This window comes from Cyanistes caeruleus, unplaced genomic scaffold (genome assembly GCF_971803275.1).
Source record: "Cyanistes caeruleus unplaced genomic scaffold, bCyaCae1.hap1.1 HAP1_SCAFFOLD_141, whole genome shotgun sequence".
NCBI classification, from domain to species: domain Eukaryota; kingdom Metazoa; phylum Chordata; class Aves; order Passeriformes; family Paridae; genus Cyanistes; species Cyanistes caeruleus.
Genome location: NW_028255935.1, coordinates 106,725 through 113,096, shown reverse-complemented (window position 1 = coordinate 113,096; position 6,372 = coordinate 106,725). Strand labels below are relative to the sequence as shown.

The 6,372-nt window shown below is 44.7% G+C and overlaps 1 long non-coding RNA gene across 1 annotated transcript; it reads right to left on the bottom strand.

Annotated features, from left to right (window-relative positions):
- Positions 1-4,764: 4,764 nt before the first annotated feature.
- On the bottom strand, positions 4,765-5,899 carry LOC147645957 (uncharacterized). The gene is made up of 2 exons (XR_015282048.1): positions 5,571-5,899; positions 4,765-5,251 (listed from the first exon to the last, which is right to left on the bottom strand). It is a non-coding gene; the product is annotated as an uncharacterized LOC147645957 (long non-coding RNA).
- Positions 5,900-6,372: the final 473 nt, after the last annotated feature.

Here is a 6,372-nt window from a genome sequence, read left to right as displayed (position 1 = left end):
ATTTGGTGGCAGATGGCAAACACTGCTGTTTCTTCTTCTCTGGCAGGCTGTTCAAGGGGAAGTTTACTTGTAGTAATACTTTTTGGACCCAAAAAATAAAAGTAAAATTTAGAAAGGAAGTACCTCTGAGAAGAGATGAGCTCAGAATGTGGTTTAAAATGGCAGATAAACACAAGATGCAGAGCAGGTATTTTTCTTTATTTTTTTTTCACATTAATTGCAACAGGGGGAAAAGGTCCTACGTCCTTGTTCTGAATGAGACTCTTTTTTTCTTTTACAAACTGTGCACGAGCGGACCTAGGAATGAGTTGGGGAGGAAAAAGGACTGAACTGTTCTTTACTTTTGCCTCTGGAGAATCAAAGTTGTGGCCTGAAATCTACCTGAGCCAAGCATATTTTCAGTTTGTAGAAGCTTATTCTGCTATGAATTTCTGTCTCTTGGCTGGATACTCAGCATCTCTAAGTGTAGAATCCTCCCTGGCACCGTATATCCTCGCCTTGTCCCTGCCACCACCACTAAACTATTTTCCTTTCATTGTAAAGTGAGTGAGATTTTACTCGGGTGGGATTCTGCAGAGTTAGGGAATGAAGGCTTTTTCCTTCTTCATTTTTTTATGATGAATTTCTTATTTATTCTATTGACACCTTCTGAGTGAGCCTTTCATAAGGGCTTCTGTATTTCACAGAAGCTACACCTATTTGGGTCTGAAGACTTTGATACAATTCGAATCACTTGAAAATCCAACCTGTTTGATTTGTATGGAAGGCAGCCATTCTCCCTGTTCCAAACTTCATAAAATAGATAATCCATGTTGAAAAAAATAAATACCTCTGGGCGATAGCTGAGACAGTGCATCAGGGTGATTCCAGGGATGGATAAGAAGACCATCAACTTCCTCATGCCATCAAACTTGAGACTAATACTCAGGTCTGCAGTTATAATTTTAATCCACAGTAATCTACAGACAATCCTTTATTATCTAAAAAAGCTAATACCATAAACTTGGAAGCAAGCTGAAGTTGGAGGAGTTAAGTGTCTTAAAAGCTCTTGTTTACAGCAGGATTGGAGAGCCTTTACATCTTGTAACAGTAAGGTTTTAAATTTGTAATCCTGACCTTGCAACTAGAAATTGGTGGCTCCATTGTTGCACTTGCAGCAGCCACATGACATCCAAGGAGAAGCGCATTGATCTAACTTCTGTGGAACCAGTGGCTGCAAATACCATCAAAAGTGCTGGACTGGCAGGACATTGGATGGATGCTCTAAGCCCACAGAGCTGGAAATATCAGTTCTAGCCACATGAGAAGTCCATTTATGGAATTCCAAATCTGTTCCACTATCTGTGCTCCTCTATTCTGTATCAGCTTGGTGAGGAGGTAGATGAAACTGTTGGGGAAAAAAACCACTTAAATTTAAAGCAGAGTAACTGTTCCATTATAAATGGTGAAGACAAACCTGTGAGGCTCCCAAAGAAATCTTTCTTTGGCTTCCAGTAACAATTTAAAATGGATAACAAATCTATGCTGTATAATCTGCTTTGCATGGATTTCCTTCGGAACATGTACTTCTTACTGAATGACAGAACTGCAATATTTTCACACTTGCAATTGCACCCTCCAATGGCCGCAGGAAATGCAGCAGCTTCTGTTTTCTGTTGCTTCTGTTTGTTAATGCTTCAAGGTGTTGCTCTGGATTTGTACCCAGCTGTCATGACCTTAGAAAGAGAATGTTCTAAAAATAGGAGTAAAAAAGCCAGAGAGCCCCTCCTTGCAGCAGACACGGGCAACATTGGATCTTAATTGTTTTTGCAAAGCATTCTAATGGGGAGAGGCAGATATCAATAATGGAAACTTCAGAAGGTGTGTGGCTGCTTCGTACCTTAGGCTGGATTCAGGAAGGGCCGTGTTACACAGAGCAAAGTCAAGAGTTTGAATCAAGGAAGTGTGAGCTGCCCAGAAAGTTAGGGCCCACACTGCTCATGTGTATCAGGGGAAGGTGAGAATCAGGCCCATCTGCTGACAGAAATGCAAGTTACAGCTTTAGCATCCAAAGGATATGCAAATAAATGGCTTCTATGTATTGGAGAGCATTAAGCATGAAGTTAGTGTTTCATACAGGTGTTTGAAGGCAATGTAGGACTCCAGAGCTCAGTGTTTGAATTGCAACTTGAATTTCCTTATTTGCTGTTGTTTAGACTGCTCTGAAGTAGTAATGAGAAGAAAAAAATGAAAGAAAATGTTGTTTGATGGGGACTGTGGTAGGGCTTTCTTGACAGATTTGAAATGGCTTGAATTCATTAAAATCTCCAGGTGAGGGGAAGATTGTATCTATTCCTCTCTTTTTAAAGCAAATTTTCCAAGAGGGATCTAAAATTGCATTTGAGGGTTGGGGTGTGGTTTTTTTCCCTTCTTTCATGTGCAACCTAACAACTCCAGCTTCACAGGCCTATTTAACATTTTATCCATCAAAATCCGTCCTTTGATTTGTGTTTTGGAAACTTGTTCATCTTGGGGAATTTGCCATCTTCTCAGGGTATTGAAGGTCCATCAAATGCTGCAGGTTTCATTCTTCTTTTAATACGGTCTATGTGCTGGAGTTTGACTCTTAAGCAGAGCTAATTGTTTATTTTACAGCCTAGCAGTTCTACTGTGGGGCTCTGGGCAGGTCAATTCACTTGAGAACGATGGGTAAATCAGTTCCTGGGAAGATGTGTACTGCCTGGCCCCGATGCTTCAGCATGCTTGAGGTCAGCTTGGCTGTCTCCGACTGTCTAATACTAATGCAGAATAATGGAATTAAGTATTCATTTTAATTGCTGATCAATAAGATTTGTTTTCAGCTAAGTCTGCGTGCTAGTTTCTAAACCACTACAGTCTGTTTCATCAATGACCTTCTTGATTTTAGCTTAAGCTTTCTAGTTTCTGCCGATCTCATTTTCTCGCCTGTCCCTGGGAGAGGAAGGGATGATGGCTGGAGGTTTGGCAGTCAGCGAGGGCCTGGCCACCACTACAGTTCTGGACACTCAGCCTTGGAGATGTGATCAGGAATCTGCTCTTAGTTCCCAGTTTTGTATTGCAAAGACTGACCATGCTGCCAGCACTGTGTTTTATGAGTGAATTTCCATTTGGTCAAACTCCAAAGCAGCCTTAATTTTAAGGTGGAATTCTTTGTGGATGAGGCTGTGAAGAATATGGTGTTTATACTCCCATCCTACCGGCAGTACAGTAGAACAACTCCTAACTGATTTGGTAATAAAGACCTAGTTTTTCTTCACTAAACCTGCCCTAGCAAAATTCATAAGCTGGTGATAGCTATCTCTGGCGTGGAAAATCTTTATTGAGTTTATTGACAATTTAATATATGTTGTCAAGCTTTGTTGTTTAGTTTCTGTTTGTCCAGAGACACCTGGGGCTACTTTTGCTTCCTAAGGGATTAAACTAGCAAGCACTTAGAATCAGATATTGGGAAGATGGGTGCAGGAGACTTTGTAATTTACTATGGGAAAACATAATAATGATGAATATTTCAGATGGAAATGATAGTATTTGACATACTATGTGAAATGCTTTTATATGATTTTTTCATTTTTCTTTAATTTTTAATCCTGGATAAATTAAATGAGGCTTTTAGGGAAAGCATGAGCTGGATTTTATATTGAGTTTGATAACCTCTGATTCTGCTCTCGTTTCTCTATCTGCTGGAACTTGTAGCAAACTAGCTATGTCCATGTTTAATTCTGTAATAATTATCTTTCAAATCGAGCCTTTCTCACTTGGTGTTGATATATTTGGGAGAGGGAGGGGAATGGAGAAAAAAAAGCTACTTTCATGAATACAATTGAAATTTCATATTGCTGATTTGACCCTTTCCAAGATTCAAGTGACCATTGGATCAGGTTGGAACGGAGGGGATGACTCATGACTCTGGCAAAAAAACTACGTTTCATTCCACATATTAGGAGTTTTCTGTTGCCCACAAGAAAGTTCAGGAAAAAAAAAAAACAAAAGAGAAATGGGTTTCAAATTTCCTCTGCTATTTTCTGGTGACTCTTCATTCTGGAGATGCCTTAGCAAGTGTAGGACATCTGAAAAACTTGGAACTGCAACTTTATTGTTGAGGCTCTGATGAACATTGCTTCTGTCATCAAGTTCTTGTGTTAATACTTTCAACTTAGCTGAGTAATGTTGGTATCAGCAGACTCTGCTAAAGCCATGCCTTCCTAATTTATAATGCATTCTTAATAAAAAAAAAAAAAAATCAGTTTCTTCATGTATTTAATTACCCAGTGAGTATAAGAGGGAATGAAGTTAATACTGCACAGATTTGAAGCAAAACACGGCTTTCTAATGTGCTTCAGTATAGGCTATGCACAAGTAAATAGACATGATCTTTAAGCTTCAGTTACCTTGAATTACCCTATGCGTATTCAAATTCAGATTGATGAATGCTGAACCAAAAGCAGACATCATATAGTTAATTGAAGTTCTTTTCATTCAGAGGCAAACTATTTTCATTGCTTTGTTTTGAGGGTGGGTTGTTTTTGATGGGGTTTTTTTCTGCTAAGGCAATGGCAAGCATTTATTTATCCAGCTCCCTCCACATTTTCCACCATCTTCTTCTTTCCCGCTGCCCTCCATACTCTTGCAAACCCTGCTGGGGCACTCGGGCTCTCCATTGCAGGCAGTCTGGAGCTGCCATGCAAACCCATCTCTCAAGGAGTCCCCAGGTCTCAGGTGCAACATCAAGAAAATGACACAGCAACATGTAGAAAACGTGAACTTTATTCACTTGACTACTTCTAAAATCTACACTACAACGTTACTTGAAGACTATGGGGTAAGAATCTTAAGCCTAAAATACTTCAATACTTCAACTGTTTAGAACTGAACACTAAGGGAAAGGTCAACTTCTTGGGGGAAACGTGGTGGGGAATCCTACAACTAACAATAGGGGTGTGGCTAACTTCTAAGATGGGGAACGTCGCAGTGCCTGGGCTGGGCACTGGTCACACATTCCCCGTAAGGTTCTGAAGACAGAGTGCCGCACTGGAGGTCAGAGCTGCGGGGAGGTGCGGAGTCTCCTGCCAATGCCCTCTTTTGCCGCCGTCTTGGTTGTTGGTCTCGGCTGAGAGCGAAGGCACAACCGCATCAAGTCACGGTTGTGCCTCAGCAGCTGCATCAACTTCTTTGGACAGCCGTGTCTTCGATGGCGGCGGGGCTCTGCACGGCCTGGAGGGCTCCGGAGATTCCGCTGCAAGGCAAAGCGCAGGGATCCCCATGGAAGAGGCAGAGGGGCAGAGCGGGGCCGGCACCCACAAAGTGGGGCTGCCTTTGGCCTCGGAGACAGAGACTCGGGGTCAGTTGGGCTGGGCTGCCCCGGGGAAGAGGCTGCAGGAGGCAGAGCTCTGGCCGCCTCTGCTTGGTGCTGTCCATGGGGCTCAGCCCCTGTGCTGGATTCCCCAGCCAGGAGCTCAGGCCCCTTCTGCCGCAGGGCATTGGCCAAAGGGTGCCCAAGAGGCCCTCAAGGTCTGCCCCATCCCGCCTCCCTGACCCCCCCAGCCCCGCCTCACCTCTCCCCAGCATCTCTGAAATCTTCTCTCAAGGGCCCATCCCATGGCCATGCCTATGATGAGCACGCCAACCAGCAGGACTGCCCAGGACACCCACAGGATCTGCTCAGGGTCCGTCTCCTCCGGGTAGAAATCCTCCGGAAGGATAGGAGAGGCATCCGTGCTCTGCTCGAGTTTGCTGGAAGGGTCGAGGGGATGGGCCAAGAGCAGCAGCACGTAAAGCTGCAGCAGCGAGGAAGAGCCGTGAGCAGCCATAGAGCTCTGCCGGCAGCACAGAGGCTCTGGGCGTCTCTCTGCAAGCAGGTCTGCCTGGGCTCTGGGGCGCAGCAACAGCTGGCGACAGTTGCCAGGCACCGTGCCGTCGCCAGAGGCTGTGATGTCACAGAAGCACAGAACGCCCTGGCCTCAGAGAGCCCTGAGAGAATGTTGAGTCCAACCTGTGAGCCATGGCGGCAAGCATGGCCAGCAGAGCGGGGCCCGAGCGCTGCGGCCTGGCTTGCCTTGCCCACCTGCCACAAGGATGACTCCAGCAGCCCCCTGTCAGGCCATTGCAGGATCTAATGGCCCTTTCTGGGCACAAGTTCTTGCCAACGCCCAGCGTAAACCTCCCTTGGCACAGCTTCAAAGCCTTGTTGGCATCTGCTCTCTCTTGTCCTTGCCCATCTGGCTGGCGCTGCCGTGTTGCTCACTGGCCTGTCTGTGGGAGAAGAGGCTGTGCCAATGAGTGCTGCTCAACTTTGAGGCCATTCAAAGGAGGATTTGATTGTGCCTGCTGTGGGAAGGAAGATGCGTGCACATGGCC